The sequence below is a fragment of the Pleurodeles waltl genome, chromosome 3_1, assembly GCF_031143425.1.
Source record: "Pleurodeles waltl isolate 20211129_DDA chromosome 3_1, aPleWal1.hap1.20221129, whole genome shotgun sequence".
Lineage (NCBI taxonomy): Eukaryota > Metazoa > Chordata > Amphibia > Caudata > Salamandridae > Pleurodeles > Pleurodeles waltl.
In genome coordinates this window covers 1,785,855,963-1,785,882,349 of record NC_090440.1, presented here as the reverse complement: position 1 = coordinate 1,785,882,349, position 26,387 = coordinate 1,785,855,963, and the positions used below count along the sequence as shown (strand labels likewise).

The 26,387-nt window shown below is 47.0% G+C and overlaps 1 long non-coding RNA gene across 1 annotated transcript in view; it reads left to right on the top strand.

The window, feature by feature from the left end:
- LOC138283426 (uncharacterized) overlaps nt 1-14,035 on the top strand; it is a 46,636-nt gene extending 32,601 nt beyond the window's left edge. The window contains exons 2-3 of the long non-coding RNA XR_011201253.1: nt 5,272-5,331; nt 13,471-14,035. This is a non-coding gene — a long non-coding RNA (uncharacterized lncRNA). The remainder of the gene's footprint in view (nt 1-5,271; nt 5,332-13,470) is intronic.
- Nucleotides 14,036-26,387: the final 12,352 nt, after the last annotated feature.

The following is a 26,387-nucleotide window of genomic DNA, read 5'->3' as shown; positions in this document are numbered from 1 at the left end:
CAAGTCTGACACTCTCTATCCTCTTCCATTGCAGCTGACCAAGGATATGGTATCCAGCTGTGGATGATGACACCCTATGTCAATCCACAGAGCGACTTCTAGAAGGCATAGATCATGGCTCACATCCGCACCCAGAATGTTATGGAGCGGGCATTTGGCATCCTTAAGTCACTTTTCTGATGACTCGATGTATCGGGGTAAGACTGCTATACTCACCTCCCCTTGTCTGTAAACTGATCATTGTTTGCACAGCATTACACAATATCTGTGTGGGGACTAATGTCCCCTGGGATGAACAGGTGGAGGACCCAAGGGAGGAGGATGAGGACAATGATGCCCCACCTCAGGATGGGGAAGAACATAATACAACTGCTGAGGCATTCAGATGTGCACATATTGTTGAGAATTTCTTCTCATGAATATTGCAATTAATAAGTCACTTTGAATATACTTGTTAATACGTCACTTAGTCATTCAAGTGTCTTGGAGTATCTGTCACATGCAAATGCAACAGCAACTTGCACCTCTAGGAAAGTGAGACTAAGCCACAACAGTGGAAAACAAGTAGGACATGCTCAGGAACACCAAACAACTGCACTCAAAGCAATGAGAATGGAATGTGCAGGTGTAATGTATGCATTGCCAGTTTAACATACATTTTTCATAGCAACACATATATCACATAGATCTGTTGGTTTGGCATTTGGCAGCAGCCATATTGTTACTCCATATGAGGAATGTTATATAGATGTCTGCCCTTGGTAGGACAAGAGCAGTCAGTACCCACAACAGTAGGTCAGTGTCGGCTATGTGACAACGCAATGTCTTGATGTCTCAATCACAGGTGAAAAATCATAACATACCCCTCAGTGGCACCCACTTGTATAACAAATAGTGTGTGACATACAGAGGGCAATGTACCAGTATATCTAGGCCTGTCCTACTCAATTAGTCATCTTCCATGTATATCAAGCAATGTCATAGCATCTCTCATACCCTTGGGTAAATCCATGTATCAGGACACAGACATATTTCCATATGCATGCATGTACCATAGCTGTCAGGAGTATGCATATGACAAAGGATATTGGCAGTAGCTGTGGGAGAGTGCCCACATTAAAACACACTCATACTAAAAGACAGCTGAGACACTCCTGTACTGAACTGGCACAGCCACTCTGTGGAGGTGACTCACAGACTAGCCAGGTGCTGCGGCTGGAGTCCGGAGATATGTGGCTGTCCACTCATCCTCCATGCAATGGATAGGCTACTGTAAATATTGCTTGCCCTGTAGCAAACTCAAGCTTCATTGACAAATATCTCATGGGCCAAATACATTGACATATATGAAGGACTGGACAGTGAGGATGATGAAGATAAGGAGCAAGTACCAATTGTCCAAACAGTGCAAGCAATGTGGCAATTGAGGCCTGCAGTACACTACCTGGCTTCTACAGGTGTGAATGTCTACACAATCTCAATATATCAATCCAAAATACAACACTGTAGATATTTAAGACCAAATTTATAAGCACACACATTGTGTTTGCTCCTTAACATCCCATTCACAGTCAACAAGTCCACCTGTGTGTTTGCCCAGCACAAACAAGTATGAGTGATGTATGTGTAAACTGACACTATCTGTACCCTGTGTCTGCAGACATGTCCCTGTCCCACTATCTACCAATGGAGTAACAATGCAATAAAGGCTCATATACCATTCCAAGTCACGGACACATGTAATGCTCAGTAGATAAAAGTCCAAGCCTTACAAAAATCCCCTGTAAGTCCCTAGTAGATAATAGGGCAAGGCTGACATTAACAACCGGTAATTCCCAATATATATAATAGTCCAAAGGCTTACATAATTCCCCTGTAAGTCCCTAGTAGATAATAGGGCAAGGCAGAGATAAATACCATGTATATCCCCACTAGATAATAGGGCAAGGCTGACATCAACAACCTGTAAGTCCCTAGTAGGTAAGAGGGCAGGGGAGTATAGATGTACATTTGGAAACCTGCACTTGAGTGTGCACTGATGTGTAGCCTGCCATCCCTGTCTGATTGCAGCTCTGCCATGCACAGTCTGTGCTAGAAGGGAATTCTGTGCAAAACTATGTGGTGAAGAATTGAACTGTTAAAGTGTTCCTTGATAAACCATTATCACAAAATGCAATCCTAATGTCTTCTCTAGGTCCCCAGGCTCTGTGTGTACCAACATTCTTAACACTTATAAACAGTAGCGATGTATCTACAGTGGGTAACGTGTTAGTCACTGACATGACCAAAGATATTGTACTGAAGGTGCACTATGACCCATGATTGGATCATGAAGTTTGTTTCACTGATATTCCAGACATACCTCTGTAGTAGGCAGAAGAAATCACACATGAAGAACACAAACCAACCATATGCATGGCATGACAAACACATCAATGGCACATGTCTGTACAAAACATCCCAACACTTGCCTGCATGAGGAACCATAAGCTATCCATTTTGCATGACAGCCTGATGTTTGCTCCTTTAGACACACATTAGATTTTCAGACAAACTTACTGTCGTAGGAGTTGGTTAGCTGGCCACAATCTAGGAAAATTCAAAAGCATCCTAGGATGTACTCGTAGCAAGGGTATCATGTGAATGAAGTTGTCGAGCACATGGGTAATCTATCCTAAGCTGTGTGGCTACACAGACTGTGGAAATGTGCCATCTGTGTAGTCTGATCCCAATAATGCATGTACTCCCACATACGCCTACACTTACAGGAAACATATTGTACACATGGGAAGACAGAAAGGTTTTAAATAGTGAAGCTCCTGTCTAGCAAGGGGCTCGTAAATGAGATCACCACACTTGCCAGCACCATACATTTTAAATACCACCTCCCTTGCGTGACAGCCTGCTATCTGTACTTTGGGTCAAAGCAGGCATTGTTTGACATTCCATGGCTAGTCCATGGCATCCCTGGGTGTCAACTGATCAATGGATTGAGGTGTCAACACATAGGGGCATAGTTACAAGAAACTGATGCATCAGTTATGATGCACTAGTTTCCTTGGACTACCCTCCGCCCCCCTATCAACATCATGGTAGCACTGTATTCACAATACCGTGCACCATCGCACTCGTTAGCACAACTGTTCCAAACATTGGGTGCAGTTGTGGCACTTTGCTGGACTGGCACCAAGAACAGTTGCACTAGGCCACTAAAGCTCAGGAACGTCCATAGCACTCGTCTCAGACTAACGCCTGCCGTGGGCAGCCTTTGAAAAATGATGCTAGAATGGTGACTGACATCTAGTAACTTTACCAGTGCAATTGCTCTTGGGCATCCCTGCGGGGGAACGCCCACCTCACACACATCATAACTTGTGTAGGTATGATGTGTTGTAATGGATTTACAAAGTGGCACAATGCTAACATTGCACACTTTGTATATATGGAGCAGGGTAAGGGCTTGTTTAGTGCCACCGTAGAGTCAAAATGAATGATGCGACAGAGGCGCAAAGGTGCGCAAGGGGCTTGGGAACGTGCCCCATTGCTGGCACATGAGGCCACCCTATGAAGTTGCCATTGACATGACATATGGGAAATGCGGCCTCTGCATTGTCTAGTCCTAGTAAGGCATGTACCATCACACATGTAGACATACAAGACATACCTTTAACACTTGGAGAGAGAGGAGTATGTTGATCTGAAATATCCACAGGTAACACAACACTACACATGACTGAACACATGTAAAAGAGATTTTCCATGGGACACCATGCATTTTTTACATATTACATGCTTTGTGTCCAAAAATCGATGCATTGCCACTATGCGTGTTATCAGATGGCAGTGTGTCTGCCAAAAATGATGCTTCCCATGTGATGCGTCAGAACTGGCTAATTTTGTGTTGCCGTGCGTCATAAAAAAATCACGCACAGGCACGTAGCTTTAAAAAAAAAAAAAAACATCACGAAAATTGTGACGCATCATCACAGGAAGTGAGGTAATGGATCTGCCATGCTGCACACCAGGAACTGCAAAATTACTTTCACTTTCCTTTACAGTCACAGTCCTTTTGTCTGTGTTGGTGAGAGGTGTATTTGAGAGCTGTGTTATTGATTGGTCTTGAGGTCTTTTGTGCTGTCTTCTGTCCAAATATTGTCCTTGACGTCTGTTTTGTCCTATTTGTTTGTTATTTGCATTGTGTTCTAATTGTATTGTTGGGTGTCTGTCTCTGGGGTAGTTTTGTAAGTTGAGCTAGTTGGGAGTAGTTTGGGTTAGGGTACCGTGGATGATTGTGACATGATGTCAGGGAAGGGAGGGGCACGTCACCCCAACACTGAGGAATTAGGTGGCTTCCTGGGGCTGGTAATGCATTACCTGTCCAACGTGGTGGCTGTGGGTAGCGGGGTCATACAGGGCTACCATACTGAGGCACAGAAGCTGCGGTGGGGGATGGTCCTGGCACAATTAACAAGAATATTCAGGATCGAGCGGACTGCCCGGCAACTCAGGCATAGCTGGGCAGACATTGTCAGCAGAGAACAGGGCCTTCTTGACCAATTGGGATTGAGGTCGGAGGAACTGTGGGTGAGTACACAATCTACGTGCCTCACTCATGTTTTTCAATTGCAAGTACATATCTGTTGAACATAGGGCCTCCTTTATCAAGTTAAGGCAAAGGGCAGGGTTGTGAGTATTGTGTTGGTGCAAAAAAGCATCCATGACAATGCCAGCACTGCACCATTGAGGTGACAAAAGGCATAATCCTGTCCTTGTCCCCTAGGTTTTTCAACCAAATTCTGATGTGCACCATTGCCAACACTACTGAGTCATGGTAGAATGGTACATGGATACCAGGAATACGTGTCCATGTCCACTAAGTGCCTGACTGCTGTTGTACGTTGCATAGTTATGTACATTTGACTTACAAAATTACATAGGAGTAAAGGGAGTTAAGGCTGAATGTGTCTTCTGAGTCATGTATGTGCAGAGTGGCATTACAATTAGCAGTACTTAAAAAATGTTGGAGTAGGAAGTCATCTGCAAATAACTTAACAATGTAGTAGTGACATTTATGTCAGGTTCCAGCTTATTGTGTACATATCAGCCTGGCTTGCCAAAGTATGTCAGTGAGACATGTATAATGACCAAATTGAGTATTCCTCAACATAGGTATACTAGGTCCATTGGCAAATGATGTCTGATGTGCAATAGTTGTCCATAGTGTAAATTGTGCAACACACTCAGTGCCATGTCTCATGTTACTTCTTGCAGGGGGACCCCAGCCATACACAACTGGAGAGGTGGCAAGTTTCGCTGACCCCGATGCAACCAGTGAGTCACAATCTGTATGTGTAATGTGCAGTGTAAGTGTTGTGTGTGCTGTTGTATGTTGTATGCAATGCCATGTACCAAGTGGATGTATGCTACTACAAACATGGGGCCTTTTCTTTTTGTAAACAAAGTTTATCGCAATTTCGATCAACCAGTGAGCAGGTAAACATAGTATAAGGGAACATACAGTGATCTACATAGACTCTGAGGGCAAGAGCTTTTTCAATCTACACATCTCTGCACTAACAGCAATCTAATGTTGCAACATCTACCCTACCCCCCCTTCCCTCAACCTCCCCAACAGTGCCCCACCCCCCAGTGATGATACTGGTAGCATATCTGGACAGTTGTATTGTATGTAGGTGTGCTATGAAAGAGTCGACCCTCCGCTCACAATGTGAGAGTGTTTCCCCCGTCTAGTCCAACCATAGGATCCTGCCCCGGGGTCATCCATAATGGCACCAATGGATTGGGTCTATTGGCAACTTCACAAAGCATCCAATCATCATTCAATCAGGGGACTGGACCCAATCGACATTCCTCCTTAAAGGAGTCTAATATTGCATCACAACCTTGCGCCGCCTCCAGGGGCCGCCAACCCCTTCTGGCCTCACCATGTAGAATAGCGCTCTCGCACCCAGCCCACCTAGTTAGTTCTCTAGTCCATTGGGACAGTCTCGGCCCAACTGGATTCTTCCAGGTCATTGCTATTTCCCTCCTGGCCAGTACGTAGGCCAAGTCCCGGAACCTGTTGGTTATTTTGTACTTAGCCGTGCGTGGAAACCAGCCAAGCAGACAATGACCTATTGTGCAGGGGACTTCCCTTCCTATCGCTCCAGCCACCAGTCGGCTCACCTCCGCCCAATACACCTCCGCCATAGGGCATCTCCAGAACATATGCCTAAATTCCGCCTTCTCTAGCCCTCACCTCGGGCAATGTACTCCCTCCACTCCAAAGTACCTGCTGATCCGCTCAGGGATCAGCAGGTACCTATGTAATACATAAAAATTAATCAGCTTAAATCTGGCATTGCAAGTCATTCTGGGGAAGCCCCCCAGAATACGCTCCTAGTCCACATCGGATATAGTTGTGCCCAGGTCTACTTCCCAGGACGATTTGAGCTGAGTCAAAGGTATGGTCCTATCCGCCTGAACCCTGCTGTAGAGATTAGAAACTGCCTTATAGGTGCCAGAAGAAGTCGCCAGATATGTACAGGTTGTTTGTGCAGTGAGCTCTCCTGTCCGTCTCAGCCAATGTTTCCTGATACTAGCCACTACTGAGCCATATAATAAGAAGTGCCCTCCCTGTAGACCGAATTGTGTCCGAAGGACTTCAAACGGCAACAGCGTCCCCTCCTTAAATAGTGCTCCTACCGTCTGTATCCCGGCCTCCACCCAGGACTGGAGTCCACCCCAGTCACCCCGATGAGGGGTAGGTCAGGGGAGTAAGGGGCCTTTACTTTAAGTTTACGTAAGAAGCTCCTCCAACAGCGTGCAAGGACTTTAAATTCAAGGGACTCATGCGTCCCAGTACCCGGACACCCCAACAACAGTTTGTATAATCTAGTCTCTGGGGGAGTAAATGCCTTTACCCCCAACCCTGTCGCTACTCTGTTGGCTATCCATTGCGCCAACCACTGGAGCTGCGCTGCCAAGTAGTAAGCCTCAAAGTCCGGGACTGCCAGGCCTCCGTCTGGGGACCGCCTCTGAAGTTTGGCCAGAGCCACTCGCTTCCGTCCACCCCCCCAGAGAAAGGCAATGACCATGGACTCTAGTTCTGCAAACATGGCCTTAGGAATCCATACTGGCAGGACCGTGAAGTGATATAGGAGGCGAGGCAACACCACCATTTTAAGGATGGCTACCCTCCCCGCTACAGATAGAGGTAAGGTTTGCCAGAAAGCCATGTTGGAACGGAGGGACCGCAATGAGCCTCCGATATTGCTGTCTATTATATCCTGTGGGTCATGGAAAATCCTGACCACCAAGTATGAGAGGCATCTTGGAACCCACTGGACATTTCCCAACTCCAATGGTGGGGCTACAGTAGCGTTCAAAGGAAACAGGCCGGTCTTGCCCCAATTCACCCGAAGTCCAGAAAGCTCACCAAACTGCGAAAGCATCTGTTGGGTTTGGGGAAGGTCTCTGTGTACATCGTCTAAGAAGATCAACAGGTCATCCGCATACAACGCTATCTGATGTCTCTTGCCCCCCGCCACTATGCCGGGACCCCCACCACCACCGCGCGCTGCGGCTGCCAATGGCTCCATAGCCAGTGCAAACAGCAGCGGTGATAGGGGACACCCCTGTCTGGTACCCCGCTCAACCACATAAGGTCTGGATATAGTCCGTCCTGTCCGTACCCTAGCAGTGGGCTCAGTATACAACAATCTGACCCAGGCAATGTATTCAGGTCCGAAACGAAGGCGGGACATCACTGTATAAAGGAAAGCCCACTCCAAGCTATCAAAGGCCTTTTCTATATCGACTGCGAGCACTCCAGGGGCTGGGCTAGTCGAATTCCGATCGTTCATGACAGCTATAAATCTGCGTATGTTATCCGCTGTGTTGCGCCCCGGGATGAACCCTGCCTGGTCAGTATGTATTAGCGTTGCCATGTGGGGGAGCAGCCTAGAGGCCAGTACCTTGCTGAGGATCTTGTAATCCAGGTTCAGCATGGATAAAGGTCTGTATGCCCCAGCTTCCGCAGGATTTTTCCCAGGTTTAAGCAAGGGCACTATTACCACCTCCCTCGTTGTTGACGGCAAAATTCCTCGGTCTCTGGCGGATTGATATAGAATCTCGAGCCTAGGAACTAACAAATCTATATACATGGCATAGAATTCGATAGGGAGACCATCTGTCGCCGGAGTCTTTCCCCTCGATAGTTCACTAATGGCCCTCCGAATCTCTGGCTGTGTAATGGCGCCCTCAAGTTGTGTCGCAGCGTCCGGTGGTAGTGTCTGCAACTGCAGTCTAGATAAATAACTATCGGTGGAGTTACCGTCAGGACGAAGAGTGCTTTTATATAATCGTTCGTAAAAGGTTATGAGGTGAGAGTTAATTTGCTCCTGCCCGTGAAGGGGATCCCCCCACTCCGATATAATTTCCAGGATAGGTGATGTCTTATGCGTTTGCGATACTACCCATGCTAACATCCGACCTGCTTTGTCTCTCTCCCTGTGTGCTCGTGTGATATAGTTTTGGTAGTCGAAGCATCGAAGACGCTCCACACAGTCAGCGACTGTTGCTCTAAGCTCTAAGATAGTAGGATGAAGGAGCGGATTTTCAGGCCTTTTTTTCTCCGCCTCTCGCAGCTCACTCTCAGCTTGTTCAGTGTCCCTAAGTAGAGTCCTTCGGACCCCCACCGCTCCCGCAAAACAGCGCCCCCGTACCACCACTTTAAAAGCGTCCCATTCAATCAAGGGGTTATTGGTCGAAGCCTCGTTATCTACAAAGTAGTGGGTAATATGTTGTCTCAGCTCCTCCTGAAAGGGTGCGTCTTCTAGAGACTCAGGGACATATTTATACTTATTGACGCAAAACTGCGCTAACGCAGTTTTGCGTCAAAAAAATTAGCGCCGGCTAACGCCATTCTGAAGCACCATGCGGGTGCCGTATTTCTTCAATGACGTTAGCCGGCGTTAGCCGCCGGCGCTGCCTGGTGTGCGTGAAAAAAAACGACGTACACCAGGCAGCGCCGGCGTAGGGGGATATGGAGCTTGGGCGCCAAAAAATGGGGCAAGTCAGGCTGAGGCAAATTTTTCGCCTCAACCCGATTTGCCCCATTTTTTTCGACTCCCAACCCCCATAGAAATTACTCCTGTCTTAGCAAAGACAGGAGTCATGCCCCCTTGCCCAATGGCCATGCCCAGGGGACTTCTGTCCCCTGGGCATGGTCATTGGGCATAGTGGCATGTAGGGGGTCACAAATCAGGCCCCCCTATGCCACAAAAAAAAAAAGAAAACACTTACCTGAACTTACCTCAATGTCCCTGGGATGGGTCCCTCCAGCCTTGGGTGTCCTCCTGGGGTGGGCAAGGGTGACAGGGGGTGTCCCTGGGGGCATGGGAGGGCACCTCTGGGCTCCTTCAGAGCCCACAGGTCCCTTAACGCCTGCCTTTTCCAGGCGCTAAAAAACGGCGCAAAAGCGGCCGTACGTAATTTTTTTTGACCCGCCCACTCCCGGGCGTGAATTTTGCCCGGGAGTGTAAATACGGCGCACATGCCTCGGAGTCAATTTTTTAGATGGGAACGCCTACCTTGCATATCATTAACGCAAAGTAGGTGTCCACGCTAAAAAATGACGCAAACTCCATGGACTTTGGCGCTAGACGCATCTAACGCCAAAGTATAAATATGGAGTTAGTTTTGCGTCGAAATTGCGTCAAAATAAACGACGCAATTCCGGCGCATACAGAGTATAAATATGCCCCTCAGTCGTTAGCCGCCAGGTGGGGATGCGGGGAGGGGGTGAACCCCAGCGTAACTCTAGTAACAGAGGGTTATGATCAGAGATTGTGCGGGTCAGGTATTCAACATTATGCACCTGAGGGAAAATGTCTGGGGAGCAGAAAAACACATCTAAGCAGACATGGAGCTCGTGCCAGGGAGAGAAGTAGGAATAGTCTCTGGTCTCAGGGTGTGGCTGTCTCCAGACATCCACCAGCCCCCAACTCGCCTGCCAGGAGGAGAATAGCCCTGCTACTCTCATCAGAGGGGAATCATGTAACGGAGGGTGGGAGCGATCCCTGGAGGGATCGGCCACACAATTAAAGTCGCCCCCCATCACTAGGGGGAACTGCAAATAGGTGGCTAGGAGGCCCGCTAAGCGTGCAAAGAACTCAACCTGGTCCCAGTTCGGGGCATAGACATTGATCAATGCTAGATCTCTTCCCTCCAGTCGACCCCGGATTGCTAAAAAAACGTCCCTCAGGGTCTATGAGCGTGTCCAATATCTGGAATGGAACCCCGGCTCTGATCCATATCAAGGCACCCCTGGCGAATGCGGAATAAGAGGTATAGTATGCCTGGCCCCTCCACCGTTTCTGCAGTGCTCGCCCTTCAGCCTGGGTTAAATGTGTTTCTTGGAGCAACGCAATCTGAATCCCCCTCCGCTGTAAATGTGAGAATACCTTATATCTCTTAGACATTGTGTGCATGCCCCGTACATTCCAGGAGAGAAATTTGTAAGTGCCTAACGTCGCCATAACCGTGTTTCAATCCCCATTTGTGAAATGCCCCATGCAGGGCTAGCAGATACCACGAAGATCCCTACTCTCACATTATACAACACCAGCAGACCAATGTTAAACATCCACCACTCATCACCCCCCCTAAACAAGCCCCAACAATTACCATCCCAACTCCCCTTCCCCAGGACAAAAGTTTGAACGGCTCTCATCCAAACTTCGTGAAATGTCAACTAGTTTATCAAAAGCAGGGGAACTCCTAGCTCACAAAAGGAGTGGGCCATCGCTCCAATCCCCACTACCGGATTGCAAGATATAGTAGTACTTGTGGACCCAGATCTCATCCATCTGGCGGGTACGACCGCCAGAGTGACAGCCAGTGCGCCCACCTCACCGGCCACTACGGTGTCTGCCAGAGGAGGCCCTCATGACCAGGGCAACTGGCGCAAGTGTAGTTCGATGGGAGGACTCTCATATGATACAGTCAGAAGTGCCCGGTGTTATGGCCGGGCCCGATCTGTTGGATACATGGGAAGTCTCGGACTCATGGTCTGAATCAGATGGTTCACAGTCTGCAGTGGTCTGTACTTGGGATCCGCGATCAGAGCCGCTCAATGAAGCTGCTGCCTCCATGGCTTTCCGTCTCTCAGTTTGCATCTCCACGGGGGAAGGACTATTTACTATACGGGGCGTGTTGCGTTTAGTCCCTCTCCTCCATCCATGCTCCACCTTCAGGCATACCAATCACCCGTATATTATCTATATTCCGCATCTTCGGCCCTTAATTCCAGGGCCCTGATCCGGGTCTCCAGCTGCTGTGTAGACTTAGTGGCATCCTTGACCTCCGGAAGAAACTCTTTAAGTTGTCTGTCGGTGGTGGACACCTTTTCGGCCAGGCGACTGTGATCATCTCACAGTACTGTGAGATCCGTGGCCAAAGCGTCGATTTTCCCCTCCAGTGTTACACAGGAAGCCGTTATAGCTTGTAGGACATCTTGAAGTGTGGGGTCGTCGCGTCCCTCTCCTGAAGCGCCATTCCTGGGGTCAGGCGGGTCTGCCTGTGCCTCAGCTGAGGACCCACCTTTTTGTTCCATGTCCCTTCGGCGACCGACTTTACCCATTTTCTGGGGTATGGCTCCAACTCCGTCTGGTCGGTGGGCTCTGGACATCGACTTTCCCACCTCAGCGCTGTATACTGCACTGCCAGAGGGATCGCTGAACTGTTATTAGAGAATTGCTGTTTTCGGTGCTCGGTACTCGTGTAAGAGGTTTATCGCCTTCCAGTGCCAGCCACACTCCGCACTCTATGCCGCCAAGAACCCCTGGGGACACCACACACCAGGTAGTCAGGACTCTCTCTCTCCTCCCAGTCAGGGTGTGGACCTGTCAAGCTAAGCAGCCTCGCCGTTCGTGGAGGGAGCCTTCAAGCATGCATGTCTCCCACCCAGTGTTTGGGGGCCCCTTGCACTCTCCTGTAGGTAGCACTGCGCAACTAGGCGGACCCCTGTAGAGGAGGGCCGTATGCACCGTGCCTCAGTGCAGGCCAGGTTCGCCCTATCAATCCGCCGACTTCGTCCCCCTCGTTCCAGCTCACCTCAGGAGGTCCATAGAGTCAAGCCTCCCCAGAAGAACCCCCCGGCGTTGCCCTGCAGACTGCGATCAGTCGCCCTCAGAGGGGAGCTGCCAAAGGAGCTCCGGGGGAACCCCGGAATTATCGCCTCCAACCGTGATCCGCTGGATCCTTCCCTCGGGTGCCGGCCGCCATGTTGTGTGTGCTCCGCAGTCCTCAGCCAAGCACAGTCGCAGTGCTGGCCCCACTGTTCGTCGGCGCTGGGTCCCCAGAGGGAACCGCCAGGTCCCCTTGTAATTCTTGTCTCACAGAGGGGTGAGCTGGATAGGATCCGGGAGTTGCTGTAGTGGATCGTGGGCCGCCGGGAACACCGGTCAGATTGCGGCCGCCATCTTGTTTTTTTGCGGCACTCCGTCGGCTGCAAATTCGGCCCCAAAACTCTCTTCCCTTTGGGATCGGGCCCCTAAAAATGAACCTCGGGACCAACTTGCACCTTCAGCCAGGCAATGGGGCGGGTTGGGGGTCCACTGCATTTCAGGCTGGACCGGAGTGGGGATCGCTAGCAGGAGCCTCACGGAGAGGCTTCCTCTGCCATCTGTGTCAGGCCACACCCCCTACAAACATGGGGCCTTATTCAGAAAGTTAAACTTTGACCAAAAGTCTACGTTTAGACCAAAAGTCTAACTTTACTACAGTTTCACATATGATGCCTGTCACACCCAGTTTCGCATATAGCAATGCCTCCTGACATCTGTCCTTGTCAATTATGACTCTGTTGTGACACCACATTTTACTTGCAGTCCTTGCTCGGATGAGGTAGTTACATGCGAACAGATCTGAGGTAACTTGTGCAATCATGAGGGACATTGATGAGCAATCCAGCATGATGAGTGTAACGTTGCATGGTCATATGGCTGATGTGTATGACAATCTTAGTCAATGGTGACACAGTGGGTTATTACAACTTTGGAGGAGGTGTTAATCCGTCCCAAAAGTGACGGTAAAGTGACGGATATACCACCAGCCGTATTACGAGTCCATTATATCCTATGGAACTCGTAATACGGCTGGTGGTATTTCCGTCACATTTGGGACAGATTAACACCTCCTCCAAAGTTGTAATAACCCCCACAGACCTTTAATGATTTTCCATGATGTTTCAAAGTTATTGTGCAACAATAGGTAGTCTTGATATCATGGACATGGGCAATGTGGAGATGAAGTTTGGTGTGCAGATGCGTGTCCGTCCTGCCCTTCAGGATGTTATGGTGATTTGTGCTGGCTAACGTGTAGCAATTGTAGATGGTGTATTCATTGCATGCTTGTTGTTCATGTGCCAAAAATACAATTGGCTGACATGTCCTATTCATGTTGCAGTGAAACATGTCCGCATCCCAAAGGTGGCAATTTGAGAAGAGGGCTGAAAGGTCCATACGCCAGGTCGCCAAGGGGTACCGGAGGATGGAGCACCGATAAAAAAAGGAGCTCGCATCAGGGGTATCAAAAGCCTTCCGTCAAGGGGGTCTAGCCAAAGATCCCTCCACCACCAGGACCCAGGCAGCAGGCAGGCCTGTGCCTACAGGCAGGGCCACTTTTCCTGGGTGAAGATCGTCAACCTCTGCAGCTGCTACAGGTGCCCCAACCAGTACTATGGCTGCACCAAGTTATTTGGAACCACCATACGTGCAGGAATTCCACACTGAAATGGCAGACCAAAAATATAGAATTGCCGGCTGGAGAACCAAAATGGACAAATTTTTAATTTTCTCCGGGAACTCAAGGCTCACATTATGAGCTGGTGAGATGGACACTTTTGATTTCAACACAGCACGTCCCTTCCTTTTGTAAATATTAATGTATATAGTTGGGGTATTTAGATAGGGTTTGTTAAGATAGCGTAGTGTAGATTAGTTCTAGAACTTAGTAGTAGATTTTTCTTAAGGGTGGGGAGCTTAGGTATCTCTTATTTTTTTGGGTGGGGAGAGGGGTGATGTTCAGAGTATGTGTTTATATAAAAAATACATTTAGTTAGTCAATGTTTAGCTATAGTCAGTTCCCCTTGTCAATAGATGTATATTAAGGCGGGTGGTGGGTTGATGTTTATCATGTGGAGTCATATGTTTAGATTAAGTAGAGATAAGATGAGTTAGTTTTAGGAATACGTTAGGCTACGATAGTGTAGTATAGGTTAGTTTAGGTAGTTTAATTAGTTTAGGGTTTTTTAGGCTAAGTTCTGTACTTGAATTAAATCTTGTTTCTTTTCCTAATATATGGTCTCCATCATGATTTACTGTGTAGGTCAGCAACTCCAGATATTTTTTAGCAATGTACATGACACTCTGGATGTCCATGTATACACATTCCAAAACAGGTATTCATACAGCATTTCTCTGTAATGTGAACTAATGTGACTTGCATTGTCATTATGTTGTTATAATTGCACTACCGCTAAATCTAGATTTTGTTACTGAGACATTCATGGCTGCCCCTCACAATCTTACACATACATCATTTATTTGTCACATCAATGTTTTCATGTTGCTACCATCCTTGCTACCATCCTTGTTAGGCTCAGCCACTTGTGTAGTGATTGCTGTCAGCTATAACAATACATGCATGCTGTCACATGCCATGTTTGGGATACTCTGTAAAGCAATTTTGGGCGGTTTAATACTGCATTCTGTACATGCCTCCCCAATGCAGATTTTTATGGCAGAGGGGCATGCAATGAGTGTTGCTGTGAGCGTACCCATGCAACACCCATTGCATTTGGCACTGCCTCAGATTTACAATTAAATGTAGACAGTCTAGGCAGTGCCAAAACAATGATGTCACCCCAGGGTTTGGGGTTGGCATGGCACAACAGGGAGACAAACAATTATTTTGCCTCATTTTTGCTTATTGTTTGTGTGCTGCATTGTGCCACACATAGTAGGAGCAAGGAGCCATTACTGTTTGTATATGTGCAGGGATGAAGACCTCCTACACATAAACAACCAGTCCCTGCAATCCAGGCACCCTTGCAACATGGTGCAAGTGTGGCTGCATTCACACTAGGCAGCTGCATCATCACTAGCGCTAGTGAAAAACATGGTTGCACAGCACCCTGTTGCATTCAGTATCAACCTGCATTTTGGGAATGACGCAGCTCAACACAGCTACATTGCTTACGGCACCATGCTGGACTATTCTTTATGTGTATAGGCCCCTCAGTGTATAGGCTTCACGCAATGCATAAAGTTCACAGTTACTGCCTCAGACACAGATTCAAGACTATTGATGTTTAGAGTTAATTTGCATGTGAAATGGTGTTATTGGTTGTACTGTACAGTACACAGGAGACTGACACCATGAGAGATCCTAAGCCATTGGATGTCCTGACGGACTCCGGGGGTGGGGGGCAACATGTCCTGAGACTTGTAGGAGAGGAGTGCATCAGTGAGGAGCTGATCACATTGCCAATAAGTAGGAATTGGCCACAAAGTCAGTCCACTTGTGTGATTGGTCAACAGTGGGAAAGTGAAGAGGGGACATTGACAGATGCAACACTGGCATGATATGAAACACAGAGCAAAAGAGAAACTGTCAATATGCCACAGACTGTAGCTTCAGGGTGGTTTTGGGGGTGACTGATGTTCCTTCCACACCTTCCTCCTCTGATGTGTGGGGTGCCTCCCGTGCCAGGGGTGGTGCTGGTGTTGAAGTTGAGGGAGGCACACACACACCAGGGGCTTGAGATTAGGATTCAAAGGTCCCAGCAGCTTTCATCTGCGGAAAGATGAAAGGCATCACTGCAGCAAGGAGGTACTACTGGTTTCGCAGCACAGCAGGAACATCATGGTGGTAGGCAGCCATTTTGTCACTGAGGGAGCCCAGCATCTGCTGCATGGACTCCAGGACAGTTTGGATAGCCCCAGCCTGTTGTCAATCATGGTGGTGCCACTTTGGGAGGGCATTTGTTGGAGCCTCTGCCTCCGGACACCATCTGTGTTGGCCAGGCACTACTGGAATCCACATAGCAGAGAGTAGGTGCCTCTGATGGCAGCAGGGTTGTCTTTATTCAGACTGAGGCACCTATGGACTCCCGCTAGGCTGCCAGCCATCATCTCCATCCCCACCCACACCTGCTGTGCCAGCTCCCGCTGGACTCCTTCCTCTGCATTTTGGAAGATGATGTCTGGGTCCGGGATGTTCAGGCCTCTGGGTGCAGTGGCAGGTGTTGTGTGTTGCCTGTTCAGGGCTCTGGGTGCAGTGGCAGGTGTTGTGTGTTGCCTGTTGGGTGGTTCATTTGGAGACCTCCCAATGCTGAGTGACCTCCCTGTGACCGAAGATGGTGTCTGGATGACACCCAGGATCTGCTGGTGAGTGTCAGAATTGATGCTTTGCAGCTGGTCATCGACATCATCGGTGAAGTCCAGTGCAGAGGATGATGCCATGATGTATAGCATCATCCTCTGCAAGGAGATGGAAGTATGTCATTGTTGATCTTTGTTAGCTGTTCACATGAGTCATCAGGTTCTTAATCATGGTGCCTCACTTACATGGCACAGAGCCATGCATCGGGTCCCTCATTTATGGGCCTAACATTGTGCCACAAGGGTGTCTTTTTTGGAATGCAATGCTGGCACAATATGCCAGTCCACATTTCCAAGTCCAGTCTAAGCCACCTTGTGTGGGTTGTTTTTGGGCTTTAGCATATAGACCCCTTTCATGCACTACACTGCATGGCAGTTGCCTGGCATGGGTGTTGCTTGGGGTGTTCCCATGCAACACCCATGCAAACATACAGAATCTGTTGCATTGGCAGATCTGTGAGTTTGGATATGTGTCACATTCCTCTGCCACCCCACGTGTGTTGTAAGAGTGATGCAAGGGGGAGAACATTCCTCATGCATTCTCAACAACACTCATCCCTGCAACACAGGCCTCCTTGCAGCATGGGTGCAAGGGTTCCTGTGTTGCAGGGCTGAGTGCTCTTCTACATGAAGGGACACCTTCCTGTACAATCCTGTACACAGAAGGTGGTTGCATCTTACTATGGGTGGTTCAGCACACATGATGAGAGGTGACAAGGAGAATGCATGTGGACAGTTCTCCCCCTTGCATCATTCTTACAACACACATGGGTTGGCATAAGGAGCTGACACATTGCCAAACATGTCAATGTGTGAATGGATCAGGTTGCTACGCTGCCTCAGGGTTGGCATTGTAGTGGTGCTACATATGACTGATGTTGTGGGACCATCTTCTGCATCTTTTAATAAGTGTTGCAATTGGCAATAGGCATTGGAAGTGGCAGACAGCATTCCTGATTGTTGATGTTGCAGGATGTGTCCCTTCCCGCAAATGTGCAACCAAACTTGCAACCCAGACGCCCCTACCCCATGCTCAATGTGTACCAGTGTTGGTGTTAGGCAGCAGTTAGTGCCCCATCACCAAGGGTAGTAAAGGGATGTATTGCATGTTGGTGCCAACTACACATACCAGCAAATTCAAGATAAGGCAGCACAGCAGGCTGGACTGCTGTACTGCATTGCATCATTTCATCATACACTGGTGACAATGGGCCACATTCCACAGACACTGACTGGACACTGCCTGATTAGAGCATAATTTTTATGCTACACTCCAGTAGGGTAGAGTGCCATGCCACATTTACTATGGCCAAGGAAGGCACCGTATGTGCCTTTTCATGCCATGGTATTATTTGTTCCTCTCATACCTAACATCGCACGTAGGTGTCATTCCATGTGTGTTGCTGGTGGTGTTCCCACAGAACACTCATGTAACTCACCCAACATCTGAGGCCTTCCCAAATATTCATGTATGGGAATGCTGCAGTTTTGTACACTACCTCGGGGTTTGTGTTGATATGAAAAGAGGGTGAGTGAGATCTTTGTTTGTCCTAGTAATGTCTTGTTTCTCTGTGTACTGCATTGTGCATCACACATAGTAGGACGGAAAAACCATTTGTGCCTGATGTTGTGCAAGAAGGTGTCCCTTCATCCACAACAGCAATCATCCCCAAAACGCAGGCACCCTTGCAGCATGGTGCAGGTGTGCCTGCATAGGCACATGGCAGTACATTTTCAGTTGATACAATGAAGGGATTGGTGTGAGGGTTGTGAAGTGGTTTGTGCATATGGTTGGGGTGGGGGTAAGTGCACATTACATGTGTTTGGAGTTTTGCCATTATTTTGCCCCCATGCCACCCTTCTGCATGCATAAAGTGCCTCCTATGTGCCTCCCCCTTCTGCCATTAGTTAGTTACAACATTACTCCCTGCTCCCTGCTGCAACTTACCTTGTGTTTGTTGTTGCTCATCATATGCCTGTCCCTGGACTTGGGTCACCAACTCCTCAGGGATCACCATTGCCACCATCTCCTCCAGCTCCTCCTGGGGTGCAGGACTTCCACCTCTGATCTGCAGTGCTGCCTTTTGGTTGCTGGCCAGTTTCTCTTTTGTTCTGCGCTGGCAATCATGCCAGTGCTTCTTACAATCTGTCACAGTCCTCTGCACCTCTGCCACACTGTGGACTTTATCAACAGTGGACTGCCATGTGGCCTCCTTCCTACTTATTGGCACCTTAGAGGTGATGAAGAGCTGGCACATCTGTGATCAGGATCTAATTCTCCTCCTGACTGAACCTACACTTACACTTCCTCTTCCTTTTCCTTTTCCCCTTCTCCTGGGAGTCTGTCTGGACATCCTGGCTTGTACTGGACTGGGGTTAAAAAATGTGCTGCAAATCATGCTAGCACTACTTTTGTGGCACTAGCATAATTTGTTTTGTGACATGTTATAACGGTTAGCGTCATTTTTTTTGCACTAGCCTTTTCTTACCACCATGCTGCACTGGTTTGTAAATAAGGCACACGCATGTCGGTAAGAACTGACGTTACCCAGCATTAAAATGTTTGACGCACAAGTGTGCGTCAATTCTTGTAAATCTGCCCCTTAGTGTCTTCACTGAAAAGTCTACAAAATCAACCCAGGACTGACTCAGGGTTTTGTGAGTTTCCCTGAATCTAATTCTATATTTCTCAGTAGTAAGTCCAAAGCCCTCAATCAGGGTATCCTTCATGGGGTCAGATGACTTAACATCTGCCTCATTCAGTGTCAGGAGTCAAACCCTGCACTTTCCTGAGATAATTTCCCAAAGGGGAGAGCCCTAGTGCTTCTTGTCAAGGTGTCTGGAAACGCAGGTCCTCTCGTAGGCTGTGAACCATTTGGTAATGTCATCGCCTTCCTCATATTTGGGGATAAACGCTCTAGGGACTTTATGGTCAAAGTGTTCTACTCTGTCCCTAGTTATATGATTGCTGCCACAATTCATGGGTGATAAACCCATTTCTCTTCTCTCTTTTTCTCTCACTAGGATTCTGTCTTTCAGGGCAAGCCTCCTAGCTAATCCCTCTAAAAGCATCTCCTCTTCAGAGAGTGCTTCTCTGGACTTTTAGGAACTTGAGTCCTCCTCACTAGGGGGATGTGTCCTAGACACTTGTGGTACAGGTTCCACTCTTTAAAGTGGTGGAGGGTCCAGTACTCCCTCACTTGCACTGCCCTGATCTACAAGGTCAGTGAACTCATCTGCAGGACGAGTCTGCTCATGCTGTGCAAGTAGCTCCTGGAGCCTTGCACTGGTAGGGTTTGAGCCTGTTTTTATTTTGTACCCTTTACAGATGGCCCTTACCTGCTTGTGGGAAAGCTGAAGGTAAGGGGTGACATTGAGCTCCACAACCCTGGCCTCTGAGGTACTCATTATTTTACTAAAGTGGGGACCTTTTCAAGCTAGAGAAAAAACATCCTAACAGGTTTTTAAAGTCCTAACTGAAGTAAGTTTTTAAAACTTTTACTGTTAAGCTACCAGGACCTAACCAGGGCCCCAAAATTCCTTTTTAAGAATTTGCTAAAATACCCAATTAAAAAAATGCAATTTAACTAATGGCAATTTTTGGATTTGCGCGTGTAGTCACTTAGGGCCAGATGTAGCAAGCATTTTGCATGGTGCCAACTTGCGAAAATCGCAGTTTGCGCCATGCAAAATGCTCATTGCGATGCACATTTACATTTTGCGAGTCAGTACCGACTCGCAAAATGTGAATGCGACTCGCAAATAGGAAGGGGTGTCCCCTTCCTATTTGCGACTCGCACCGCGATGGCAAATTGCTTTGTGACCGCGAACGCGGTCGCAAAGCAGTTCACATTTAGACATTGGTGGTAACCCATTCGCAAAATGTGAATGTTGCCAAAAAGGTTTTTTCAGAGCAGGCAGTGGTCCAATGGACCACTGCCTACTCTGAAAAAACGAAACCAAATGGTTTCGTTATTTTTTTTGTTTTGCAACTCGTTTTCCTTTAAGGAAAACGGGCTGCAAAATAAAATAAAAAACGGCTTTACTTAAAAAGCAGTCACAGACATGGAGGTCTGCTGTCGTCAGCAGGCCACCATCCCTTTGAGTGCAGGGACACTCCATGGGGTCGCAGAATGCGACCCACCTCATTAATATTAATGAGGTGGGTCTTTGCGAAGCCATAGCGATTCGCAGATGGTGTCTGAGACACCGTTCTGCATCCGAATTTGCAATTCGGAAATTGCGAGTCGCACCGACGCGCAATTTCTGAATCGCAAATTCAGAAAATGCTTCATCTGGCCCTTATTGACCAAGTGGTATCAGCAAATGCAAAGTCACAGACCCCACTGTTGTGGCACCAGTGTAGAAGCTGACTCTCTCCATAGTGCACTAAAATGAAGTACACTGTGCAGAGACACCCAACTGGTATTGCAGAGGCAAAAGAAGATAAAACTAATGCTCTATTTTGGGGTAGTGTGGGCGAGCAGCTAGGCCCATCAGAGGGTAGTGCTAAGCATTTGTTGTACTCACAGAGGCAATAAATGAGACACTCAATGAAAAAAATCTGAGACCAATTTAGAAAAACAACAATTATTTTTATATATGTTTCAGTTTCAACAACTTCATACTCAGATAAGTTGACTTTTTTAAGCATAAATACTTTGCAGTTTCAAAAATGGACACAGTGCAATTTTCACAGTTCTCTCAATGTTATATGTAGGAAAAACAATGTTCAGCAAACACAGGGTTAACAATGACTTACAAAGACAATCTCAGGGAGTCAGAGTTAGTAATGGGCACTGATCAGAACCACACTAACAGGTCACACTGGGTGGCACTGGGGCTGCCGGGTGTAGGGTGCAGCAAGGCATCGGGTGCCCAATGGTTTCCTATGTGAATTTGGTCCTCATGAAGACAGACTGCAGGCTATGGCTAGGAAGCCAGTCAGGGAAAATAAGCATGTAGATAGTGGACTTGGGATGCTCGGGGATGTGGGTGTGCCTTTGGTCATCTTCTCCTGTCCCCAGGAGCTACGGATGCAGGGGTGTCTTTAGGCGTCTGGTTTTCACATCCTGGAAAACTCACGGCCATGGGGGTCCTGTGTGTTGAGGCTGTAGACATCATTGGAGAGTCTGACATGGGTGTACCCAGGGTGATCTCGAGTTTTTAGGAGCCAGAGGACATAGTTTGCACTGATAGCCCACCTCAACTGGGGTCAGGGGTCACAAAGCAGTGGTTGCTAGAGGTATCAGATTTTCTCCCTCCACAAGCCTGTGGGAGAGGGGGCATGCGTGGAGATGCTGAAGGTATCTCAGGAGAGTCCAAGATTGGTGAGACCACACTGGACGCAGTCTCTGGGTGGTTGGGGATCTGCCTTGGCACCATCGGTTGGCTTCACCTCGGATCGTGAATGTCGGGTACAGTGGTCACTTCTGGTGTCGATTTTTTGGGGTCCAGCAGCGGCACACTCTTTTCTTTGGAGTTTCTTGTTGCAGGGCAAGTGCCCACAGGAGACTTGAGTCTTTATTGAAGGCTGGAAGAGTTGGCTTCTTTTGCTGGATCCTTCAAGGTCAGCAGGCAGCCCGGAAAGGCCGGTTCCAGATCAGCTGCTTCTTCTTTTCCTCTTCTGCGCATGCAACTCTTCTTTGTCTAGGCCTTCTTAGGTTGTCAAAATCTGAGTTCAGGGGTGACACCTAAATACTCAATTTAGGGGCATTACAGGGAGTGCTAGGTGGTAAGCACCCTTCTTATGACCACTTCCGCTGGGAAATGGGCATAACCTTAACCCTAGTGGCCTAATTTCTTCCAAGCAAGATGGAGGAATTTGAAAAGTAGTGTCTGCTTCAGCTCGTCGAGGGGGGAGAATGGCATGAAGTGGCACTCCTCCTAATTTAACTAATTTTCCCACCTGTGCTGCCACCAAAAGTGGGGTCAGGACGAGGGGTTGTTCATCTCCACCATCTGGAGAGACCTGGGTCACATTACAAAGGCAGCAAGGCCTTTAAAGCTCCCCGCCCTGGAATGTCCATCCAGCCTGGGAGAGGTCATGCCTCTGGCCAGAGCAGGCTTTTGTCTCAGGCCCTCAAGAGCACTGGCTCCCACCTTGGGGGGCCAGAAACGCATCTGTGGTGGTTGAACCAGTCAGAACCAGTCAGGCAGCACACTAGTAGCTGGTAGGTTTTCAGGGGGCATATCCAAGGTGCCTTCTGAGTGCATTTTGTTAATAAATCCACCATTGGGGTCAATGAGGGTTTATTATTCTGAGATTTTTGATAATAAACATCCCAGGATTTAGAGAATCCATCATGTAGCTGGGGAACTCCTAATGACCAGTGACCAGCAGATGCATTTAAAATGGCTTCCCTGTGCACTTACTATGTCTCAGAATCGACAAAAACATAGCAGGGGCATACCTGCTCATGTAGATATGCCCTCACATGTAATATACTGCACCCTGTCTTAGGGCTGTAAGGCCTGCTAGAGGGGTGACTTATATATATTGTATGCAGTGTTTGGGGGACGAGGCACACACACTGTGTGGCATGTCATGTTTTCAGTTTTGGAAGCACCTTGTCACACAGCTTGCAGTGGCAGTCTGCATAACATTGGTGCTGAGTCCCTCAGAGAGGCACAAGTTGTGCTGCAACCCTGAGGGGCCTTGTTCAGTACCCATGTCCTAGGGCCTGGTCACATAGGGATTAGGTGACCAGGTGCCTTGTATTAGGGAAGAAACACTGGCACTGGGGAACAGGCACAAAATGGGGGGGTGCAGTAACCAGAACCCAGCTCCCTTAAACCAGTGATTAGTTTAACCTTCTTGCATCTTTCAACCTTAAATCTTAAGATTTGGAAATCCTCACCATATTTTAGTCACCCCCTCCCTTCATTTTTACTACAATATTTAAAACCTTTGCAACTTCAACAGTGTCTGATAAAAGAATACCACCTTTCCTCTGCCAACCCAGTAACTTGTTATGTATGAACTGTCCATGTGCAACCTTTGAAATCAGACAATCTCCTTCTTCTCTAATCCATGTAAAGGACCAATGTATCTTAATACTCATGCATGCACTTTGATCTGACATCCTCATGAATAGACCTCCCACTTACCTAGGTATGATTCTTCAAGCACCAAGGAACAAATTACGAGCCAGGCTTCTTCCACCTCAGCAATTTATTACAGGAAACGTTCATGATAGTATTATCAGTAGTCCTCCAGAAAAGTAGTGTGCCTTAAGAGCTTCTTCCTACCGAAAATACTCTGCCCTTGCCAATTTTATGGGCTCGTTCACCAGCTTATTAAACCACTCAACTAGCCCATTGACCTCTAGATGGCATACAGCTATTCTTTTATTGGGAAAAACTACTGTTTTGTCATCTTGAAGGTCACATATTGGGGACCACTAGCTCTGCCCAAAAGATGTTTTCTAGAAAGTCATTGACAGTATCCATGTTCAAACTCTACATCATTCTCACTTCTGGACACTTGTAATAATAACCTATAAGAACTAATGTAAACATTGTATTTCTTGGTAGAAGAGCAATATGCCCCATGATGTGTCCAAAGCAATCTTCCTTCATTGTTCTTTGATAATTCCACAGGTACAGATTCCACCAATTCTTACACATATCACACTCACAAACCCATCTGACATTCTCTCCATTCATGACTGTCAACAATGGAGCTCACATCTTTTCATGCTTCAAAACCCTAAATGGACTTTATGAAAGTGACTGACTCTCCTACATAAACCAAACAGTGGCACCATTTTATCCCCACTTACCAAACTCACATCTTCAAAAACCATTTCATCATGAATCTAAGACAACACCTTCAACTACCCTTGCAGATTGTGCACATGAGGCCAGTCTTCCTTTACATAACCAATAGGTTTATTGACAATGACATCTGTAACCATCACATCAGCCCACTGCTTTTCTTAGAAAAAACTTTGGAATACCCTCTCATGTTGTTAATGGTGCATGCTACTTCACAATCTACATCTGTTTAGTTGAATAGTCAAACACATTCAAGACTAATTTTAAATTCTCTTAGACTTCTGCCCCCAATTACTGTTTCAGTGCTGCTAACTTCCTTTGTGGAGTTAATCATTTCCTTACAATACTTTCATATATCGGCATTCCATTGACAGTTCACCAGTAACATGCAGATAAGGTGTAGGGGAACTAATTCTCATCCTGTTGATAACAAAAAGACAAGCTGAAAACAGTAAAGGTATTCACTGCTGTCAGAATCAACATACCAGTTAGTACAAAAAATGTTGACACCATTGTCCATGCGAACGAAGACATGAAAGTTGAACACAACATAAGAAAGACAGCTTAAATGTTAGTGATACAGGAGGAATAGTTGCTGGTATTCTATTCTGACAGTGCAATTAACATCTTGAAACAGACAGTAATTCTAGTACTCCCTAGTGTTAAATTGTTGTGGTATTGTCTAATAAATGCAAAGGGGTAAAGTGCTGGTATATAACATTAATATTGTGTAAAGAATGTAGCTTGACACAAATATTCACCCAAAAAATTGTGAAGACAAGAACTTAGTTGAACAGACTATCGCTGGTAAGAATATTGGGTGTAACAGAGTTTGGCAGATGGGGTTACTCCGTCACAAACATGACAGGTATCCCGTCCGCCGTATTAGGATTCCATTATATCCTAAGGGAATCGTAATATGGTGTACGGGATATCCGTCATGTTTGTGATGGCGTACTCCGTCCTCCAAACACTAAATCAGGACCATTGTGTTTTAAGTGTGTTTTTACTATAACTATATATAATGTTGTTTTTGTCATTATTTTGTAATGTTTTATGATTTTGTGTGTTACAAGTTATTGGTATATTGTTGTTAATTGTAATTTTCCTATAGCTTTGAATTATTTTGGTAATATTTTTAAAGTTTTTTTTTTAATTTTATAATTAGCTAGTCATTATGTATGTAGGACAGTAGAGGGGATTTTTTTAGTATATATTTTACATTTTTTAATCTTGTTTTCAATTTTTTAATGTTAATTGTTTAATTAGATTATTAAGTATAATAATTATTTAACTGATACAGTATTCATACATATCTGTTGTGAACTGTTAATTATTGGGGGAGTAGGGTGAGAAGTGTTTACTATATAGGGCTTCACAGTGGTCGGACTGCTGCACTCCAGGCGGTCTGACTAACAGGGGACCCACACCATGAAAATGGTTCCCGGAGGGGTGGCCGCGTTCAGAGTCATGGTCAATCATGGCGGTGAGTTCAGCTCCGCTGTGCTTATCACGAGTCCTCTTTCTACCAGCCTTTTTATTACGGGGAGCCCGCCACGAAAAGGGTGGTGGAAAGCCAGTGCTGGGGGCCACAGGAGGGGCCCTGCACTGTCCATGACCATGTTGTGGGCAGTGCAGGGGCTCCCCTGCCCAGCATCCTTGGAATGCACACTGTCTTCTATGGCAGACATTGTGTATTCTGAGGGTGTTGGGAGCACCCTGTGTGTGACAACATCGGCCTTGGCTCCATAAGGAACCGAGGCCAATAACGCCACATGCTTTCCACTGATTTGAGAGGTTTCCCCCGGTTAGCCCAGTGGAAACCTCATAATCGGCCTGGGGGGACACCGTCAGCTCTGCGGCAGTCTCCTCTCCACCGGGCTGGTGGGCCAACGTTCAGCCAGCCAACCTCAGAATGCAGCCCATATGTTTTTAAGTGTATACTTGGTATATGTTTTAATTGGTTAGTTTGTTTTTTAATAACTGCATTTATGAGTTTTTACTAAATTAGGTAAACATTTGCTATTTCATGTATTTCTTATTGAGATTGATTTTTATTACTAATCATTCATTATTCATTTGTATTAAACATTACATATTGTAATTGATATTACTACTCTTTTGAAAGTTTTGAGGGTTTTAATATCTCATATTAACTAT